We start from the raw sequence: 23,550 nt of genomic DNA, 5'->3' as shown, positions 1-23,550 counted from the left end.
ATCAAGGTGTTTTTTTAGTACAAGTACAAATTTAAATAACTCTCAAACAAAGAATAGATTTAATACAATGAGATCTGAAGACTTGAAAATACTCTCTTTTAAATGAAAACGCTATACGATGTAGAGAGACAACATAAAAGTAGGCTTGTTTATATGCACTTATTCTTTCTGTCTTCTCTTGATGCAATAATCTATACATAGCCTTCTTTGAGAAAGAACCATTACATTGAGAGTTACGTTCCATGTAGACTTCATAATCTTTTTAGGTAGGTAGTCACACTCAGGTGTATGTTGCAAAGCTACTGTGTTTTGTTAGAGCTTTTACAAAAGTAACTTGTACGATTTTGCAGAACTTGAAGCTTTAAGGAAACATTCCCATAATGTTTTTCTATCTCTTAATGTCTTTATCGATCTTGTGCAGGAGTTTGAGTAAAGGTCTTGTACTTTCAAGGTCTATAGAGATAAAGAGAACAAAGTATAAAACAAAGAGGTGTTTTTTCGTACATGCAATAAATGTTTTAAACGTTGGTAAGCGTTTAGTCAAATTGCACATTTAAAACATATTGGCACATGTCATCTCATTTGATAGAAGCATCATTTCGGAAGGAAAACATTTAATATATGATCTTCAGATGTTCAAAAGTGATTTTATGGCTGCAACGTCACAATTTTTTATTAAGCAACATTCAATAATTTTAAAGTTGCAACGATCATTTTCCTCTATTGTAAGGTGCTTTATATGTTCTATAAATAGAACAGCTATTTTTATTCCAAAACACATCAAAATTATTTCTCTCATCCTCTCCTTTTCTCATTCTCTCTTCCCTCTTTTCCTCTTCTAAAAATATTTTGGGTTGTTTTATACTTTTGTTAGAGATCCTTGCTAGTTCTGAGATCCTCATAGATATTCTGGGAAATTCCTGTTGTATCCTAAGGGACTTGTGCAATACACCACGGATAAGTCTTTAAGGACAGTGAAACTACACGCCTTAGGAAATTATGTTTGTGTTTCTGTCAGCTTTTATCGAAGAATCTTAAGGACTTATAGTTGACATCAACAACATGCCTTTGGAGAGCCAAACCTTTGTTTCCGAAACTCAAACGGTCTTCGCAAAATCACTTCCGAATGTGTCAAAAGTCAAGGTCTTCTCTAGACAGAACTTCTGGAGGCTAGCAAGATGCTCGCAACACCGATGGCTTTTGATCGCATTTGTAGGAACCATGGATGAGGATGAAGAAGAGGGAGATGAAGTTAGTTGAAGTTAGGATGATGAACCTTAATTTCATGTGTCGTGCCTTTATAATGTTTGAGGAAAGGTGGAAAAGATTTTTTCTCAAGAGAAAGAAAAAGAAATAAGAAGATGGGGTAGTTGAGTAATTTTTCGTATACTTTACCTACAAATGGAGAAGCACAACTAAGTATTTTCTCGTTTACCAATCTTAAATATTTTAAAACTGTGGGGTGTAGGTAATTTTACTTAATTACTTGAAGAAATAAATTTGGCTTTTCACCTAATGATATTGATAATATTCTAAATTTGAAAGTAGAGAATATGTCATTTTGTATGTGAATGACATGTTAATTTTTGATACATGCATTGAGATTGTTGCTAGAGCTAAATTGTTTCTAGGATCAAATTTCGAAATGAAAGACATGGGTGAAGCCAATGTAATTTTATTGTTAAAATCATAAGGAAGGGAGATAGTATATTACTATCCCAAGAACAATACATTGAGAAACTTATTAAGAAGTTTAGGTATTATGATTTCAAACCCGTGAGTACCCCTTATGATGCTAACTCTAAATTAATGAAAAATAGAGGAGAGTCATTATTTAGCCTTAGTATGCCCAGATAATTGGGAGCTTACTACACTTGATGAGTTTTATCCAACAAAATTAGAATCCTTTGCTTGTTGCATGAGAGTCTTAGTTGGTAGGCATGGATTGTAAAGAACATTACTGCCTAAATCGTGTTGCTATGTAATTTAGGATGGATCAAGACATTCCTGGTATTCTAGTACCTCACAAAGAGAATCCTTGGATAAGTTTTAGTGAGCCAGTAACAAATACAAAATTGTACACTGCGTTATCTGCTTGCCAAAAGCCAAATGTTACTTCTATATGTACTATCATTAGTGGAAGCAATCAAATCAAAGTAAGGAAGGAAGCAAACATTATGATTGTGTTGAAAGTAGCTCAAAACATGCATTACCGATATCATTATATGTGAAAAAAGAGAGCAGCCTATATTTTGGCCCACCACTTGGTTTTACTTGCAAGATTAAGAGTAAACAAGAACACGATTCTGATAAAATGGAAAAGGTTTCAATCATTTAGTTGTCTAGTTCTTCAAGTGAAGGTACATGTGTGTTGGGAATCCAAGTGTGAGTCTAAGTCCCACATTGGATATAAATGAGAAAGTAGAGCACCTTATAAAGGTGAAGACCCATTAACCCTGTCAACACCCAATTTCGTCCGGATGACTAAATAATATAGGTTTTTCTTTTTTTTTTATTTTTATTGCATCTTATTTTATTTTATGTTTTTTATGAATTTTATTATTTTATTTTGTTTTTTGTATTTCATTTGATTTTTCATATATGTATTTTAAAAAAGAAAGCAAAAAGAAAAAAAAGGAAAAAAGGAAAAAATGGTTACTCCCTCACACTCACGGACATCATCCAACAGCACGCGGAAGCAGCCCAGAAGCCTTGAATTGGAGGTCCAGCAGGTTTGAAAATGAAAAGTGGGCTGTTCCACGTGAGTTCCAGCAGCTTTGAAGAGGCTTCACGTCTAGCAAAAGCAGCAACAGCAACGGAGTCCAGCAGCTGGTCCAGTAGAGAATAAAGGAAGCAGCTCATCCATTCTTCGTCCAGTTGCTTAAGGAGCTCACGGACAGCAGCTTCAGCACGCCCATCACGGCCCACACTTGGATGCACGGTCCAGCAAGCACACGGACAGCAGATCCAGTAACAACACGCTTCCAGCAGCTTGGGAGGACAGCAGCAAACGCATCACGGGTCCAGCATCCCATACTGGTGGCATCCAGTAATTGGTAGCTTCAGCACGGCCCAACAAAAGCAGTCCAGCTGATGCCACGTCCAGGAGCAATTGGACACACTGGCAGCAGGAATTGGGCTGGACGTGTAAAGAGAGCTGAAACGTTGAGCTGGAGGGGTGAAGACGGGATTCACTTGTCTTTATGGAAAAAAGGAAGCAGTAGCACAAGGGGGGGTCTCCTTCACGTCCAGCTTGGGAGGTGTCACGACCCAGCACAGCAGCAATCCAGCAATTGGCAGCACACGGGCCAGCAAGCTTGGAGATGGGGCTGGACACGTTGGCAGCAGAGGGGCACAAAAGCAAGTCCTGGAATTGGCAATAAGGAGGGTTACGTTCAGCCGCAACCTAGAGAGAGGGGACCACCCAAGGGGACACCTTCATCACCCATCCCTAGAACCAGGAGGTTTTTAGAGTGATGTAAGGTAGAGAAAGAAAAAAAGGAAGAACGGAGAGGGAGATATGGAAGGCTACCGTTGAAGAGAGAATGCCCATTTGATTTTGGCTGGAAGCAGCAGCAGCATGTGGAAATGGAAGTAGGTCCTGGACTTTGGAAGGAGAGACGTGGAGGATGACCCTGCCGACACCTGCAAACACATTTTTTTCTTTGTTTCTCCTTAGTATATATATATATATACATACATATATATACTCTCTGCATAATCTTGTTCTGATTGGTTTCTTCATTAACAAACCTAGTTACTCTCCTATTGCAACGATGCAGATTTAGTTCAACTTTTTCGATAGCGATGGCCAGGAAGATGCTTATCGACGGTGAGGCTGAATCGGTTCCAGGTGTAGAACAAGGGACGCATTTTGACTTTGACTTGTTTATTATTGGGACTGGAAGTGGTGGCGTTCGTGCTACTAGATTTTTATCGAATTACGGAGCTAAGGTGGGGATTTGTGAGCTTCCGTTTAATGCCATTAGCTCAGAAACAATTGGAGGAGTTGGTGGAACGTGCGTTATTCGTGGTTGTGTTCCCAAAAAGATTTTGGTCTATGGAGCATCTTTTGGAGGTGAACTCGAGGATGCCAGGAATTATGGGTGGGAATTGAGTGAGAAAGTTGACTTCAATTGGAAGAAGCTCTTGCAAAAGAAGACAGATGAAATAAACAGATTAAATGGAATTTACAAGAGGCTGTTATCCAATGCGGGGGTTAAATTATTTGAAGGCGAGGCAAAGATAGTTGGTCCAAATGAGGTTGAGGTGACACAATTGGATGGCACAAAACTGTCCTATTCTGCTAAGCACATATTGATTGCAACTGGTAGCAAGGCTCAACGTCCAAATATTCCAGGACAGAGAGACGAGAGAGAAAGGCAATGGCGCTGCGGTTGGAAACAATTCCGGTGGCGTTTGGGGTTGCCGCCGACGCCAAGACTGGAAGAGGTGGTGGCGCGGTGGTCGATTTCGATGGAGGCGGCGGCGCATGTGCATTGGAGGACGAGGCACGTCCCTCCTTTGGCTGGCTCGTTTGGGAGAGAGACTTTAGGTCTTAGGATTTCTGATGTGGGAACGAAAAGAGGCTTTGGGCCAGACAAGCAAATACCCAATGGCACCCCCAAATTTCGTCCTTACACCCAAATACAAAGTTGGAGAAAAGGGTTTTGGTCCAAATTAAAGAGCCTCAATTTCACTCCACACCTCTGGTTTTTATTTCTGTACCCCTATTCATGTTGGGCTTTTCTCTTGCTTTATTTTTATGCTTTTGTTTTCTTTTTATTAGTTAGTTTTTTTATTGCATGTAACCCCTTTATGATAGTCCACACGCCTTTGTTTTATTTATATCGGTTAGACTTGTTTGTTTCATTCTCCATAAAAATCAAATAAAAATATTTTGAAAAGGTTTTAAGCACACGTGCGACCGCTCGCGTAGGCCTTGTGCTAAAAAACCTTTTCCTTTTCTCTTACAAAAGTTAAAAATCAAATAAAAATATTTTGAAAAGGTTTTAAGCACACGTGCGACCGCTCGCGTAGGCCTTGTGCTAAAAAACCTTTTCCTTTTCTTTTACAAAAGTTAAAAATCAAATAAAAATATTTTGAAAAGGTTTTAAGCACACGTGCGACCGCTCGCGTAGGCCTTGTGCTAAAAAACCTTTTCCTTTTCTTTTACAAAAGTTAAAAATCAAATAAAAATATTTTGAAAAGGTTTTAAGCACACGTGCGACCGCTCGCGTAGGCCTTGTGCTAAAAAACATTTTCCTTTTCTTTTACAAAAGTTAAAAATCAAATAAAAATATTTGAAAAGGTTTAAGCACACGTGCGACCGCTCGCGTAGGCCTTGTGCTAGAAAACCTTTTCCTTCTTTATTAAAAATACTAAAATATTCCCAGCTACAAGTAATCTTTCAGCTAGAACTACGTTACCCTTGATTCTTCACCAAAAATGGAGATACGTAGGAGCAAGGCCAGTCCTTGTCAGGTTCATTTCCCAAAAATACAAAATCATTTCCAAACAAATTTCTCAAACAGTTTCAGAAAGAACTACGTAACCCTGATTTCTCATTTTGAATGAGAATACGTAGGAGCAAGGTCAATCCTTGTCGGGCCCAAAAAAAACTAAAAAAATATGTTTTGTTTATTTAGAATTTTATTTTAGGGGATAATTAAACATTTTGAAAAACCACATCATATTCGTGCATTTAGTTAAAGGTACTGCCTTAGGGCAGGCGTTGTGGGGTGCTAACACCTTCCCCACGCGTAACCGACTCCCGAACCCAATCTTTGGTTTTCGTGGACCGTGCTTTATCGTTTTGAGGTTTTCCCATAGTTTTCCATAATAAACTATGGTGGCGACTCCAAATCTCAATATTACCCGTTTCTTTTTTGGATCGTCGTCCCGTCGCGATTCCGGTTGCGACAGATGGCGACTCCACTGGGGAATTTTTTTTAGAGAGTCACGCCATTTAACTATATGTGCGAATTCAATGTGGTTTTTCTTTATGTTTTTCTTCCCTTTTTCTTTATCTATCTTTGATATTTGAATAATCGCATGTGAGTAAATAACTGTTGAATATTGAACCCTAGGGAAGACAATATGTTCATATCTGCCTGGGAATTTTTTCTGGTTGTTTTGCAGGTGAGGGTTTGGATGTGCATGATGTTCTCCCTTCACACACACACTTTCGGCATATCATGAGTGGGGCCCTATACCCGAGTCTGAGCGTAACTTAGAATTAGAGGAGTTGTGTAGCGGTGTCACTCTGGATGTACTTCCTGTTTGGCTATCGTGAGAACTCCAGCTAGAGTTTGTTCTCTTCATATGTGTTTCCACACCTAGTTGATTACTCGACTGTTGTGGAGATACTATAAAGGGGGTCATAGCTCTAGTGGCCGTTGATCTTTAGGTTCAGGTAACCATCCTTGTGAGATTCCATATACTTAACCTTAGATCTTAAGTGTTCAACCTTCATTAGGGCACAAAGGGAGATGTGTGCAGTCTTATAACCCTCATTTTTGCTTAATAAAATCAAGCACCTTGTACATATCTTTATACCTTTTTTATACACCTTTTTCTTTTATTTCTTTCTTTTTCTCATGCATTTTTATGGTCTTGTCACTGGTTCTAGTCAGAAAATTATAAATTTGTGATTGAGTCCTTAAGGTAAAGATGGAAATTAACATGGATTTTGAGTCGAGGGGTATTCGAGTTCATACATTCTGATGAAAAGACACACATCAAGCAAAGGAAGATAATATTGGTGGCTCGAGGAATCTGGTGAGGAAAAGATAACCTTGAAAGATGCATTCAAGAATGGGTATAAGAATTTGTTGAGCTTGTCAGAGGGAAAGAATTTGGACAAATCGTAGATACACCTGCTGAGGGCAAAACTCTATGCAACTACCTTGGGTAGTTTACCCTTGTCTTGTAGCTAATCAAACTAATGAAAGTGCACCTTGTGAAGTTGGAAAGTGAATTCATACTTAAGGGTAAAGTGAACGACTTTCCTCAAGGATACCTAGAGTGGTACTTGCATCGTTTGGATGAGGAGGAAAAATGGGAAACAATTACGAATGTATTGACTTTTATCCTCTATGATGTCATGCTCTTCCCTAATATCAGGGATTTTGTTGACTGTGCTGCTATGAACGTTTTCGTGGGATACAAAGTTCGCTCTGAGAATTCAACCACTGTTGTCCTAGCTGAAGTTTGTGGGACCCTTAGGCAGTGTTATGAGCTAAAGGGTAGGAAGATGTTGTTTTCCTTACCTGTGGTGCATGCATGATTCATCTCTCGCATGAGTGAGGGAGCCTTGAAGTTCATATGTCCGTTGGGTGAGCTACTGCAATGTAAGCCGAAGATGAAAAGGGCAAATGAATGAGCGCAACTCTGTGTAGGTTCAAAAGTGGAAAATTTAAATGGCGTGTTTTCTTAGCAACAAAGATCGTGTATCATACACCATTGCGAGAGTTATCCTGATGTCCCCCTCATGGGTATCCGATGGTGTATTAATTACAATCCTATGTGTCAGCACAAAAACAATTATGGGTATCCTGTGAGAGGATCACCAACGCCTGCATCTCTTGCCACATGGCAGATCTTAAGAGGAAGGAACCTTTGCTGAATTGCTTCATCAAGTTAGGAACGCATGGGGCAATGTTTTTCGCTTCGAAGAAAGGCCCCAAGATCATGGAGTTTTGATGAAAGGTTCCCTTAGCCAATGGATCACAGAGAGGGTTAAGACAGTCAAGTTGTCATTCAATGTAATTTCTCCAGACCCGAATCGAGAAGAGCAATTTCACACTACAAAGCAACGTGTGAAAGCAGCAGTGGGAAAACTGAATAAGGAATGTTGACATCGAGCTAAAAAGGAGACATAAAGAATTGATAATTCAAATGAAGAGGCATATTGTTGAGCAAGGACAAGTTACAAAGAATTGGAAGAGAAGTCTCTCACAGCTAGATTCCCTTGCCAATGAAGCCATTGAAAATGTCCCTAAGTTCTTAGCTGATGCTGAGTCTGTAATGTCAATCATCAACCCGCCTAAGGGGATTGAAACATTCCTCAATTGCTGCAAGAAACTGATAAGAGAAATGAAGAATGTGATGGCTAAAGCCTGAGGTGGTTGACCAAGACTTCCTGTGTCTCACGTTTTGGGAACTTCTGAATGATGAACCGCCTTATGGACTCCGTTTCGTGTTAATTTCCAAATTATACCAAGGCAAAATTTTCACAGCTTTATAATTTCTGACTAGAGTATTTGAACTACATTGTCTCTTCTTTTTTCTTTTCATTTTCATTTTCTTAATTTGTTTCATCTATAAATAAAAAATATAACTAAACATCCAAGATACCCTAAAGGACTTGAACCAGTTAATAAATCTTGGAGAACCAAGGAGAAATTCAAGATGGGATGAAAGTCGATATCCAACAACTGAAGGGATAAATGAGCCAAATCCTAGAGGCTCTGAATGCCTTACAAAGCCCTGGAGATTCGTGTGCACCACGACTACAATACAGAGTCCGAGAGGCCTAAATTTTCTCCTCATATGGTCTTCCCCTACATTACACTTCACCCTTGGGGGTGGAATTGAGGCATGTTCACACTCAAAAGGCAGAAAATAACACAGTTCAAGGAAGAAACAAGCTTAGGGCAACCATTTTCATGGTCCCTGCAAAAATGATTCAGCCCAATGTAGTGAGCAAGACAATGACAAAGCAACCCGAGTTGAAATCTTCTCCTCATGTCGTTACGCCAATGGATGTTGAGGTTGACAAATGTAAATTGGAAATGCTGGAAAAGGGCAAGAGTCATAGAAGTTGGATGAAGCCTTAACTTTGAAAATGTTGCAGGGCTATACTTAGTCTCAGAGGTGGTGATACCTCCCAAAGTTTAAATTACCTGGAGGGATCACTTGTCTTCAGAGCCATCTCATGATGTATGGAAAAAATTGTTCACGCATGTGAAGTTGCTAATTCATTTCTTCTAAGGTAGATTGGCTGGCATGACACCAAACTGGGGCACTCACCTTGAACAGTCGTGCATCCGGTCTTGGGAGGATTTGGTGGATGCTTTCTTGAGGCAGTACAAATATATCAGGGATGGGGCACTTGATTGATTACAACTGCAGACCTTAATGAAGGAGTCTAAATTGTTCAAAGAATATGCCAAAGGTGGAAAGAGACTGTTGCTCAAATGAAGTTTCATCAGAGTGACAAGGAAATGGTTCCCATATTCCTCAATACTTTGTAATCACCCTTCTGTGAGACCGTGGTGAGCAGTGTTTCCATAAGCTTTACAAACTTGGTGATAATCAAATAAAGAATTAAAATTTGTGTGAAGACTGAAGAGATCGCTCATGGTCCTACCATGGCAGTAAATGTGAACAAGTCTGGTCTAAGCCTGGGATAAGGAGAGAAGAAAGAGCTCAATCACATCCCACCGCTCAAATACCGTTGGCCTACCCTTTGAAACCGTTTTGAGGAAGATTGGAGACTAGACCCAAACTCAACTTCCTACCAAGCTGTCAGGTAGAAAAAAATGTTTGATCAAGAGAAAAGGCCTATGAGTTTCACTCCTATCCATATGACTTATGCAACATTTCTTCCATGTCTTCTGCATAAAAAGGCGTGGCCTCTACTTGTTACACGAAGCCTGTAAAGCCTCATTTCCGCAAGACTCGTGATGCATCATACACAAAAGGTGATTATCATGAATGGGTTATTGGTCATTCCACCAAAAGTGCTGGGGGTTCAAGTGCAAAGGCAAACTTTGATTCATTCAAGATGATTAAAGTATGAAGAAAGTCAACTAGACACTAAGGCAAGGCTTGTGAATGCCTCTACAAATGCCATGAAGAAATGAAGTGGGCTTTAAGACCACATAAGAAAGCATAAGTCATTGTACAAGTAAATTTGATGTTGTGAAGTGTCTTGCTACCAGGGAAGTATGCTCATTGATATCGCACTGTCATCCATGACTTGCAGTGCAAACATTCACTACAGGGTTTCTCCAAGTAGTGCTGGAAATCGAGTCTTGAAAGGGTATTACGGAAAAAAAAAAGGAAAACAAAATTGAAAAAAACAAAAAAATGAAGGAAATCTTGAGTCACTTGTCTTTCTTGTGAATCGTCAAACTCTTGTTTTTCGAAAATATAAAAAAAAAAGGAAAAATGATGAATAATCAAAAAGAAAATTGGGATGTCAAGTTTTTCTGAGGTCAAATGTTTAAAAATAACAATTTGATGTTTCCTTTCGAGATGTTTGTGCACGTGTTGCTTGAAAGCCTTCACCCTTCACTTTCTCTAAAATAAAGGATTTTCCCCAACAAACACTGTCACTGCCCTCAATAACAAAAACCTTTACACTGGGGCAGATTGGCCTGGCCAAAATTTTCCTCGCTTGCGCTAGTTGGGTGATCCCGGAATCCATTGAGACAAACAGAAGAACTTTCAAAAAGAGAATAAGCCCACTAGATTGAAAACCCGAAAGGGCAGTCTAGAAAGGAAAAGAAAAGAAAAAAAAGAATTCATGTTGAGGTCATCTAGTCGTAGAATTAATCTTTTGAAAATAAAGCAATCAGAATTTGAAATGATGTGTGGCCATTTTTTTTCTTTACCAAAAAAACAAAATATATCCATTGTCACCCCGTTTTGAGCCAAAAATAAATCCTTTTTCAAAATTATTCCCAAGCAAGGGTTGTCATCAGTATGAGTCAACTTAGGAAGCAGTTGAAGAGCACTCAATGATCAAACGGAGGAATCCTTCAAAATGGTAACCAAAAACAAAAAAAAAAAAAGAACAAAAAATCACAAAGTGATGATGAAAAAATAAAAAATGGAGTTCAAGAAAAACAAAGTGCTCAAAAGGTCAAATAGTTGATACAATGATAGATGACAACCCTTGTTTCAAAAAATGTATCTGATAAGCATTCATTTGGGCCTTTAACCCTTTCTTTCAATACCTTCTAGCCCTAGCCACATTACAAGCCTAACAAAGTCCACACAGATTAAATAATGTTTGCTCAAATTTTCATAAAGCTTAATTTTGCGATAAGACGAAATGACTTGCAATGTGTCCAAAAAATAAAATAAAATAAAAAGAACAAAAAATTTGAAAATGAAAAAAAAAAGAGAGAAAAAAGTAATGTCTCAGGAAGAGGGGATCTCTTTGCCAATGAGGCAAAAACATGCAAAAGAAAATCGGACCAATTGGGGTCATCCTTTTAACCGATCCTTTTCATGCCCACTACCTCTTCCAACCCTAGGCAAAAAAAAAAAAAAAAACTGGGGCAGCTTTGTAGATCTCATCACGCATCTTCGCCCTGAAATTTATCAACCCATAATTTCAAGACTGGGGCAGCTTTGCGAATCTCACTTGAATTTTTCACCCGAATTTTTCCCAAGCACCAAACTGGGGCAACTTTCGGGATATCCCGTTTCACTTTGACATTCACATATCACATCTTCGGCAAGGAGTGTATGAGGAATGATGTGCCCACGTGGTTGTCCTAGTCTTCTCCAAACCATCCTAAACATCTATCATTTTTCTCACTTGCTAGTGAATTCAAGCATGCGTGCATTGATGTCACGAAAGAAAAGTCAAAATGTAATTATCTCAAACTTTAGACCTCGAGATGTATGACATTCCTCTTTTTCACAAAATATTGAAAATAAGAATAAGTATGATGATTGCAAGAAAGATGACTGACTCAAGCAGAAGAAAAATAAGCGAAACACAAAACAAGGCAATTTTTTTCCATATGTGTGCATTCATCCATCAAAAAAAAAAAACCAAAAACCAAAAAAAAAAAAAACATTTCACAAAATTACAAATTTCAAGAATTTCCAAATCCAAAAGCCCAATTTCCATATTGGCCCCCAAAGCCTAGTTTCACCTGGCTCACAAAGCCTAGTTCCCATACTGGCCCATAAGCCCAGTTTCGCCTGGCACCCTAAACTCAAGTTTTTTCTTTTTGTAACGGCCCTCTGCGTGGCAATGGTCGGTTTTAAATTTCTGTTCTGTGAGTTTGGCCCTCTGCGAGGCAATGGCCAAATCCAGGTTTTAGTTTTCTGTTATCGGCCCTCTGCATGGCAATGGTCGGTTTTAAATTTCTGTTCTGTGAGTTTGGCCCTCTGCGAGGCAATGGTCAAATCCAGGTTTTAGTTTTCTGTTATCGGCCCTCTGCGTGGCAATGGTCGATTTTAAATTTTTGTTCTGTGAGTTTGGCCCTCTGCGAGGCAATGGTCAAATCCAGGTTTTAGTTTTCTGTTATCGGCCCTCTGCATGGCAATGGTCGGTTTTTAAATTTCTGTTCTGTGAGTTTGGCCCTCTGCGAGGCAATGGTCAAATCCAAGTTTTAGTTTTCTGTTATCGGCCCTCTGCGTGGCAATGGTCGATTTTAAATTTTTGTTCTGTGAGTTTGGCCCTCTGCGAGGCAATGGTCAAATCCAGGTTTTAATTTTCTGTTATCGACCCTCTGCATGGCAATGGTCAGATTTAAATTTTTGTTCTGTGAGTTTGGCCCTCTGCGAGGCAATGGTCAAATCCAGGTTTTAATTTTCTATTATCGACCCTCTGCATGGCAATGGTCGGATTTAAATTTCTGTTCTGTGAGTTTGGCCCTCTGCGAGGCAATGGTCAAATCCAGGTTTTAGTTTTCTGTTATCGACCCTCTGCATGACAATGGTCGGATTTAAATTTCTGTTCTGTGAGTTTGGCCCTCTGCGAGGCAATGGTCAAATCCAGGTTTTAGTTTTCTGTTATCGGCCCTCTGCATGGCAATGGTCGGATGTAAATTTATGTTCTGTGAGTTTCGCCCTCTGTGAGGCAATGGTCAAATCCAGGTTTTCATTTCGTGTTGTTGGCCCTCTGCTACGCAATGGTCGATTTCTTTTGTTGCAATCTCATCTTTTTCATGAACTTGGTTATCATATATATTTGAATTAGTTTTTATTTTTCCTCTCTCTTTTGAAATCCAGACGAAATTAGTGTTTCTTTCTTTACTTAGCCTTTACTCAGATAATACGAAAATATCAAATTTTCATATTATCTAATAAAATCTAAGTAAAGAGGGGCAGCTGTCAACACCCAATTTCGTCCGGATGACTAAATAATATAGGTTTTTCTTTTTTTTTATTTTTATTGCATCTTATTTTATTTTATGTTTTTTATGAATTTTATTATTTTATTTTGTTTTTTGTATTTCATTTGATTTTTCATATATGTATTTTAAAAAAGAAAGCAAAAAGAAAAAAAAGGAAAAAAGGAAAAAATGGTTACTCCCTCACACTCACGGACATCATCCAACAGCACGCGGAAGCAGCCCAGAAGCCTTGAATTGGAGGTCCAGCAGGTTTGAAAATGAAAAGTGGGCTGTTCCACGTGAGTTCCAGCAGCTTTGAAGAGGCTTCACGTCTAGCAAAAGCAGCAACAGCAACGGAGTCCAGCAGCTGGTCCAGTAGAGAATAAAGGAAGCAGCTCATCCATTCTTCGTCCAGTTGCTTAAGGAGCTCACGGACAGCAGCTTCAGCACGCCCATCACGGCCCACACTTGGATGCACGGTCCAGCAAGCACACGGACAGCAGATCCAGTAACAACACGCTTCCAGCAGCTTGGGAGGACAGCAGCAAACGCATCACGGGTCCAGCATCCCATACTGGTGGCATCCAGTAATTGGTAGCTTCAGCACGGCCCAACAAAAGCAGTCCAGCTGATGCCACGTCCAGGAGCAATTGGACACACTGGCAGCAGGAATTGGGCTGGACGTGTAAAGAGAGCTGAAACGTTGAGCTGGAGGGGTGAAGACGGGATTCACTTGTCTTTATGGAAAAAAGGAAGCAGTAGCACAAGGGGGGGTCTCCTTCACGTCCAGCTTGGGAGGTGTCACGACCCAGCACAGCAGCAATCCAGCAATTGGCAGCACACGGGCCAGCAAGCTTGGAGATGGGGCTGGACACGTTGGCAGCAGAGGGGCACAAAAGCAAGTCCTGGAATTGGCAATAAGGAGGGTTACGTTCAGCCGCAACCTAGAGAGAGGGGACCACCCAAGGGGACACCTTCATCACCCATCCCTAGAACCAGGAGGTTTTTAGAGTGATGTAAGGTAGAGAAAGAAAAAAAGGAAGAACGGAGAGGGAGATATGGAAGGCTACCGTTGAAGAGAGAATGCCCATTTGATTTTGGCTGGAAGCAGCAGCAGCATGTGGAAATGGAAGTAGGTCCTGGACTTTGGAAGGAGAGACGTGGAGGATGACCCTGCCGACACCTGCAAACACATTTTTTTCTTTGTTTCTCCTTAGTATATATATATATACATACATATATATACTCTCTGCATAATCTTGTTCTGATTGGTTTCTTCATTAACAAACCTAGTTACTCTCCTATTGCAACGATGCAGATTTAGTTCAACTTTTTCGATAGCGATGGCCAGGAAGATGCTTATCGACGGTGAGGCTGAATCGGTTCCAGGTGTAGAACAAGGGACGCATTTTGACTTTGACTTGTTTATTATTGGGACTGGAAGTGGTGGCGTTCGTGCTACTAGATTTTTATCGAATTACGGAGCTAAGGTGGGGATTTGTGAGCTTCCGTTTAATGCCATTAGCTCAGAAACAATTGGAGGAGTTGGTGGAACGTGCGTTATTCGTGGTTGTGTTCCCAAAAAGATTTTGGTCTATGGAGCATCTTTTGGAGGTGAACTCGAGGATGCCAGGAATTATGGGTGGGAATTGAGTGAGAAAGTTGACTTCAATTGGAAGAAGCTCTTGCAAAAGAAGACAGATGAAATAAACAGATTAAATGGAATTTACAAGAGGCTGTTATCCAATGCGGGGGTTAAATTATTTGAAGGCGAGGCAAAGATAGTTGGTCCAAATGAGGTTGAGGTGACACAATTGGATGGCACAAAACTGTCCTATTCTGCTAAGCACATATTGATTGCAACTGGTAGCAAGGCTCAACGTCCAAATATTCCAGGACAGAGAGACGAGAGAGAAAGGCAGTGGCGCTGCGGTTGGAAACGGTTCCGGTGGCGTTTGGGGTTGCCGCCGACGCCAAGACTGGAAGAGGTGGTGGCGCGGTGGTCGATTTCGATGGAGGCGGCGGCGCATGTGCGTTGGAGGACGAGGCACGTCCCTCCTTTGGCTGGCTCGTTTGGGAGAGAGACTTTAGGTCTTAGGATTTCTGATGTGGGAACGAAAAGAGGCTTTGGGCCAGACAAGCAAATACCCAATGGCACCCCCAAATTTCGTCCTTACACCCAAATACAAAGTTGGAGAAAAGGGTTTTGGTCCAAATTAAAGAGCCTCAATTTCACTCCACACCTCTGGTTTTTATTTCTGTACCCCTATTCATGTTGGGCTTTTCTCTTGCTTTATTTTTATGCTTTTGTTTTCTTTTTATTAGTTAGTTTTTTTATTGCATGTAACCCCTTTATGATAGTCCACACGCTTTTGTTTTATTTATATCGGTTAGACTTGTTTGTTTCATTCTCCTTAAAAATCAAATAAAAATATTTTGAAAAGGTTTTAAGCACACGTGCGACCGCTCGCGTAGGCCTTGTGCTAAAAAACCTTTTCCTTTTCTTTTACAAAAGCATAAAAATCAAATAAAAATATTTTGAAAAGGTTTTAAGCACACGTGCGACCGCTCGCGTAGGCCTTGTGCTAAAAAACCTTTTCCTTTTCTTTTACAAAAGTTAAAAATCAAATAAAAATATTTTGAAAAGGTTTTAAGCACACGTGCGACCGCTCGCGTAGGCCTTGTGCTAAAAAACCTTTTCCTTTTCTCTTACAAAAGTTAAGAATCAAATAAAAATATTTTGAAAAGGTTTTAAGCACACGTGCGACCGCTCGCGTAGGCCTTGTGCTAAAAAACCTTTTCCTTTTCTTTTACAAAAGTTAAAAATCAAATAAAAATATTTTGAAAAGGTTTTAAGCACACGTGCGACCGCTCGCGTAGGCCTTGTGCTAAAAAACCTTTTCCTTTTCTTTTACAAAAGTTAAAAATCAAATAAAAATATTTTGAAAAGGTTTTAAGCACACGTGCGACCGCTCGCGTAGGCCTTGTGCTAAAAAACATTTTCCTTTTCTTTTACAAAAGTTAAAAATCAAATAAAAATATTTGAAAAGGTTTAAGCACACGTGCGACCGCTCGCGTAGGCCTTGTGCTAGAAAACCTTTTCCTTCTTTATTAAAAATACTAAAATATTCCCAGCTACAAGTAATCTTTCAGCTAGAACTACGTTACCCTTGATTCTTCACCAAAAATGGAGATACGTAGGAGCAAGGCCAGTCCTTGTCAGGTTCATTTCCCAAAAATACAAAATCATTTCCAAACAAATTTCTCAAACAGTTTCAGAAAGAACTACGTAACCCTGATTTCTCATTTTGAATGAGAATACGTAGGAGCAAGGTCAATCCTTGTCGGGCCCAAAAAAAACTAAAAAAATATGTTTTGTTTATTTAGAATTTTATTTTAGGGGATAATTAAACATTTTGAAAAACCACATCATATTCGTGCATTTAGTTAAAGGTACTGCCTTAGGGCAGGCGTTGTGGGGTGCTAACACCTTCCCCACGCGTAACCGACTCCCGAACCCAATCTTTGGTTTTCGTGGACCGTGCTTTATCGTTTTGAGGTTTTCCCATAGTTTTCCATAATAAACTATGGTGGCGACTCCAAATCTCAATATTACCCGTTTCTTTTTTGGATCGTCGTCCCGTCGCGATTCCGGTTGCGACAAACCCATTGTCTTAAGGTTTTGGGTAAAGAGTGGAGTTGATCCCTTATATAGTTGGCTCAGATGCTATTGGTGTTTGTGTAACCCATAGGTAACCTCCTCCTCGATAGACCCAACAATGTGTTGTGATGAAGAAAACCAGATTGGGAGGCTTGAAAGAGTGGTTGCCAAGCTTAAAGCAGAAAAATTAGATTATAAAGTTTAAAATATTGGAGTCAAAGCTGAACCATAGTGTCCTTTTATGTAAATGAAGACCAAGAGTCCTTTTTTGCCATTATAGAACAGAGTTCCTAAATCTAGCTAGTAGAATAGAATGTGTAGATTGCTAACTTGTATTGCTGCTTATTTTGATGTGATGGTCCCTTTTTTGGTACAACTTGTGTAGTTGCCTTTTCTTGTCTTTTAGCAATGGTTATGGTAAAATGAGATATTTCAATTTTGTTTAATTCATTGATATTTCTCTGGACCGAAGTAACAACATTCTTTGAAACATGAATTTTGTCTTGTACTCAGAAGCAAATTCCAATTATGTGCAGATTTGTATGGTACTGATCAAATCCATTTCTATCTCAAGTTGTTTTAAGTTTCTATGCCTTAGGATTAACTATGTTAGTATTTATACACAGTATATATTTAAATAGGGAATTTTTCTCGTTATATACTTCTAAACTCTATATTTAAAAAGAAAAAAATACCTTTAAATGTGCATTGTATGTCATGACTTTTTTCTTTTCTGGTTTAGATGAGTCGTTCTCTCTAATTGGACCAGTTTAGAATATAAGTATGTGCTTAAAGCTTGCTTCATGATTTGATTCAATTGTAATTTCTCTTTGATAGTCGCCTATTCAAGAGTTATATATTTCATTCAAGTAGATCATGTTCACCTTGCTTTGCATATCTCTCAAGTAAGACAATCTGTCACCATGGGAACCCAGGCCACCAACTTGCCCCCTGGCCTCGTTTTTCAAGCAGTCTGAGTTGCCTGCCAGAAGCAATGCTAGCAGTTCATGAAAGGCAGCAGCAGATTCTGATAAGTGGCTAGTGTTGTGGTACTCTCTGTACAAGAGGCTACTTGGAAATTTCCTAATTCTATTTGCTCCTGCTTTCCAGAATTTATCCTTGAGGACAATGCTAATTTTATAGAGGGTGACATTGATAGGAACCATGCCTTAAAGTGGGATAAGCCATTTTAGACTTATCAACGAAAGTCCAAGCCCAAATCTAGTTAATAGATTTGTGTTTTTCTTTTGTGAAAGTTAGAAGGGGTAGAAAGAGGAATTTTGGTTGCATGGAGTGTGATGTGTGCATATCTGTTATAAGAAATGATGTAGTGATGAAGAGGTATCTTTTTGGAGGATCATAATTAGAAATTGAAGCATGCTTGAGTGAGCTTTGACTCTCATCCACTCCCATCCTTTCTTTTCTCTTAACTGCTGCGGTTTGTCACTCATTTTTTTTTCCTTCTTATTTTTCTCTCCTTAAAGTTTTTCCAAACATATCCCAAGTCAACATGAGTTTTACTTATGCGTAAGATATTTTTAATACCAAGTTTAGGTACTCAGCAAAGCCTTCAAGCTTTTCACTAAAATAAAAGATCTTATGTCATTTGGGAATTCCTGTCTCACACAACATACTTATTGTCACTAATAGGTAGTATTGCAAAGACTACAAAAATCACAGACATACATCAACATCAATCTGTGAAATGGAGATGATTTTGGGGAAGAACTGGATGCTGGTTCACAGATGATGAGCTCCTGTTGTTCATCTATTTGTCAGGTGACTGCAGGAAAGATGATTTTTGTTCCTCCTAGTTTGCAACTTTAACATTTTCATATAATGTGTCATTCAAATCTAGGAGCAAAAGTTATATGTTAGAACAGATTTCCATGCACATAGCTTACTTTATGTTACAAAAGATGAAAGAAAACATACCTTCAAGTTTGAGATTCTGAATGCATTTGACAATATCCGAGCTAAGAATTGATTGTACTGCTTTATGCTCTATTGGAGAAGGTGAAAAAACAGCATACATACTGAGTCCACCTGTGCATAGCATAACACAGCATACATAATGAGCCCACCTGTGCATAGCATACATATTATGAAAGCATAATTATTCCAATGCATATTCTGTTATATCTCACATAACCTATAGACAAAGGAGAAAAATGTTTCCTTTATTTAATTATTTTCACATCCTAAGCCACTTAAGAAGGATTCCTCTTGTTTTAATTAAACCAGCTTATATTTAGACATCGTTCAGGTACACATTACTGGTAGTAAAAAATTAGAAACAATAATGAGTGGGAGAGTCTCTACAAGGTCGTTTAATTGTTGCAAAATTTATATTAGGACTTCACAATATAGTATAATTGATATATAACCATCATCCAACATTTAAGATGTCATGGTTTAAGTAGATGCCATGCTTTAAGTAGAAGTCATGATTTAAGTTAACTCATTCAAAATACACAAAAGCAGAGGTTAAGGTTTTGGTGATATATCAAATTTTCCTCAGTGTTTCTTATGCATGGAAGCAAAATTGGGGATGTGCACCAATGAAGAGGGACAATGAACTTACACTTTTTTAAGGCAATGTAAGCAATCTTTGCAGCATCCTCTTCCGCCTCTCTCTTGGATCTACATCCCTTTCCATGAAATTCCACACCCTCTACTTCCAAGGTAGAGAAGAAAGTTGGCATGTAGGGACATCCAGCCTGCATAGTCTTATATGTTGGTTTGTGAAAGCCTTCTTTCTCAGTTAATTTCATTATTGAAGTCTTGAATGAATCAGAGTCACCCTGAATGAGAGGATACAACTCCATATTCAATGGTATCAATTTTTAATGAAGACAGAACACACAAACATACAGGTGAACACACCAAAACATTTGACCTTTGAATGAAGTTGATCTACTGTTGTTAATAAATCATGCTATCATCTATTTAAAATCTAAATGTTTTCCACAGATAAACTATTCTTCACACCGAATGATAAGTAAACATTCAAATATTACATATAAAATAGAGATCCAGCAACTATTCTTAACACCGATTTATATATATATATATATATATATATATATATATATATATATATATATATATATATATATAAAGACATTCTACAAAAGATAAGAAAAAAGAAACTTACCAAGACATTCTATATTTTACCACAAAAACATCAGTATAAAATAACAGGAATTAAGATGGCGGTTTAACATCAGTATAAAGTATTTCTTGGTCATAGTAAGTTTTAAAACTGTATCTTCACAAAAAATACTTAAACAGAGTTCACTTTTGGTAATTGAACTATATAGGTCATCAGAAATTTTTTCTCCAACATTCTTCTTAGTTAGTAACAATGTAAGAAATTATAAGGATAGTTGCCTTCTCAAAGATGTCAGGTGATAATGACATTAAATCAGAAGCCCGCTCTGTCTCTTTTATAGTGTTGGCAACTGAAGGACTTTCAATAGAATGCCCATCAACTAGCAATGTGGCCTTAAAGTCATTGGCAGGAGGCAGCTCCTCAGTTTTACATGCAAACACAGGTGAATCAAGATTGTTCATTCGAGCATTGTTCTGCAACTGAATTTTGTGAATACAGTCCATATCTAGAGAATTGAGTTGAGTGATGTTGTTAGAAGAAGAAATGGAAACAAAAGATGGTAACAATCATAGTATAACTATCACTCACAGATATGCTAATAAGTAGTGAATAAAATGAAAGGAAGTCAACAAACAACTTCAAAAGATTCCACCGGAACACAATGAACTTGAGTTTACCGTTAGAATAAGTTCATCAGTAGTTTCTTTGAATAAATGTAGAAACTAATGTTGTAACTATGACTCTGAAAGTCAGTGAAAGTGTTTGCTCATTGAGATAAATATAACAATAACACTGAAATAAAGATAAAAATAACCTTTGAAATACCAGACATTAGGATTTGCAATAGATATACACAGACAAGAATGTGGATTCATTTGACCTATGTTAAATGAAGAAGATCTAGTAACAACTCTACTCACTGTGTTTGACATGGAAATATGAGATTTAAGTTATGAAGTACAACAGGGAAAGGTGTAGGATACAATTTCTAAAATTAATCTAGTATGTGTTTTACACCTTATAGCTTTTCTAATTCACAAAGCTAGAATGATTGCATAAAAGAGAATCCAACCACGTAATGAGAGGCTGATGTTAATATATTGTTCATTAAAATTGAACTAGAAGGAAAGTAAAAGTAAAGTATTGTTTTTCTTTATTAAATCGTTAGAATCCATATACAGAAGAGCTTGCAAACAAGCTCAAAAAGTAAGGAGAAAAGTCATCATTCACCATCTATAACGACTGAAGATTGTGTTGGAATTGAACTGCCCTGAGGTTTCACTGCTCTAATTTGCTCTTTTGTATCCTGTTCAGAAGTTTGTGTTGAAGATCCTAAACGGTCATAATAAAGAACAAAATTAATTGGTGCACTATTGTATAAAAGTAGGTCAACAAATTCTACCCTATAATATGAACTTGACGTAACATTACTAGTTTCTACCATCGTATTATTTTCTGCATCATTTTTTTATTACAAGGCATGATATTAAGAATGAGAACTAAACAGAAGTTTTTTTGACAGCATTCATTTAAATAGTTATAGAATATAAGACAGGATGCCAAATTTCATACTTAAATTCTATTTGTTTATTATGAAATCAATTAAGGTTAGAAAAAAAAATATCATTGCCAGTGCTAACTTCAACTCAACTGCAACTTATAGTCTACTTCTGATCAAACAGTTTTATAGTTTCTCAAACCATTTCACATAACGAAGTGTTAGTTTCCAACCCAAAATCTCAAATAACTCCTGAAAATTATTATAATAATAAGCTATGATTGTATATGAACACAAACACAGAGCAATCTAAGGAACAGAGCATACAACTCCCTTCACATAACAGGAATTCCCTACTTCAAGACCTTCATCTTCATCAAGAAAAAACAGTAAAGAAACCAACTTTCCAAGGAAACAAACAAAAGCAAGAAAGGAAAAGAGATGGGGTACCAGAACAGAAGCTGAGGAAAGCAACCATGGCAGCTTTGTTTTTAGCTTCTTTAAGGGAACTAGAGGCACCGGAAGAAGTGAAGATGACACCATGGACATGAACAGAAGCCTTAAAGCTTGGTATATGATCTGGACCATCTTTCATGGCGGAGTACCTTGGCAAACCCCACTCTCTCTTGTGGCAAAGCTCTTGTAGCTTTGTCTTGTACATTTTCACTTTCACAAACAAGAAAAGAAAAATTCTCATCGAATAATACATACATGAGAGGAAGAACTACTGTTGATGATTGGATTAGTTTTAAGTAAAATAAAATTCAGTTTAAAACCTATGCATAAACGACTTTTAAAATTAATTAAAAGAAATCATATTAGGAATAGCTTCTAAGAAAATTATTGTAAAAGACAATGAAGTTTGCTAGGCATGTGAATTCTAAGGATCAATATATGTTAAGAAGTGCATGAACACTTTAGTCACTTATCATATATAATCAATTTTAAGTAAAATTAACCTCAAACTTTAAAGGACGATTATATGATAAGATTGTTTTTGCTTATCCTAATATTTTGTGTTTGATTAGATTCTATGTGAAGAAATGCTTCCTGCGTGAAGGAGAGCGATTGTTGGTTGGTTGTTTATTTTGTGCTGTTTGCTTACAAAATCACGTGGAATGTATGGTCTCCTTTTTACTTTGAATTAGAAGAAAATTTGAAAACATGATTTTATCAAGAGGGATTGTTATTGTTGTTTACTTAAAACATATACACTAAAAAAAGCCTATATTTAGAAATTTGGTCTTTTAGTTTCGTTAAAAAAGGTTAGAAAGTTTATTTCACTTGTCTACTGTAACATTCCAATATATAGTAATTACCATAAATTAGAACTAATCACATTTACAGAGTTAACGGTGCAGTCTTAAATACAACAGCTATTAAAAGCCGAACGTTAAGTGGATACATAGGTCAGGACGAACGGTTTTACAAAACCAAATAACCGAACGTCACAAAAAGCTACACAGATATACTAAAGACTACAATTTAACGAGCGCTCTATGGCTCGGCCTTAACCTCTACTTCGACAAGATTGGCGTTCTCCAAATTTTCTTCTTCCAGCGTCTCTTCAAGCAGCGCCTCTCCGTCTGCTCACATCCACACGGATGATCATTGCATTGACAAGACGGACGTACATAAACAGTAGACAACACAAGGAAATGCAAGGGTAAGCTTAGGTAATTTAATTCATACAACCCACATACAATTTAACTTATACAATCAACATGCAAGACATACAACAATACATCAGCATATAATAAATTATCCAAACTCTCATAAACACCGACCGTCCGGACTGTATGAATCCATGTATCTACAGGCGTTCGTGCACCCGGGTGGTGTAATAACTAGGATACGCTCAACAGCTGCCACCCGAGGTTAGCCCTATCAGCCCAAAGTACTCAGTAGGACTAGGACCTCCTGCCATTCCCACACATGACCTACTCCCCTCTACATGAGGACGAGCACTCACGGAATATCAGGATGAACAGCCATCAGCAGCTTTACCATGGTCATACTACACAACTTACCACATTCAGATCATAGAGACGTTCCTCCTTGGAACGCTCGTTCAAAATCCACTTTCAATATTTCACTCAAAATACTGTTCGCACATCTTAATCTTTCCTCTTATTCATATTTTCATTCTTTGTTCTGTTAGCAAAAATCAAAGATGTAGTTTTGATGA

General features: G+C 38.1%; 3 pseudogenes; 2 read left to right on the top strand and 1 right to left on the bottom strand.

Moving 5' to 3' along the window:
* Positions 1-3,744: 3,744 nt before the first annotated feature.
* On the top strand, positions 3,745-7,288 carry LOC148192805 (glutathione reductase, cytosolic pseudogene; annotated as a pseudogene).
* A 7,080-nt stretch (positions 7,289-14,368) lies between these two features.
* Positions 14,369-17,942, top strand: LOC148192804 (glutathione reductase, cytosolic pseudogene; annotated as a pseudogene).
* A 388-nt stretch (positions 17,943-18,330) lies between these two features.
* LOC148192803 (double-stranded RNA-binding protein 1-like) lies at positions 18,331-22,023 on the bottom strand (annotated as a pseudogene).
* Between the last annotated feature and the right edge of the window lie 1,527 nt (positions 22,024-23,550).

Source organism: Vigna umbellata, chromosome 9, assembly GCF_029865625.1.
Source record: "Vigna umbellata cultivar VRB3 chromosome 9, Vumbellata_1.0, whole genome shotgun sequence".
Taxonomy (NCBI): domain Eukaryota; kingdom Viridiplantae; phylum Streptophyta; class Magnoliopsida; order Fabales; family Fabaceae; genus Vigna; species Vigna umbellata.
The sequence above is the reverse complement of the archived record's forward strand: the minus strand, read 5'-3'. Positions and strand labels throughout refer to the sequence as shown.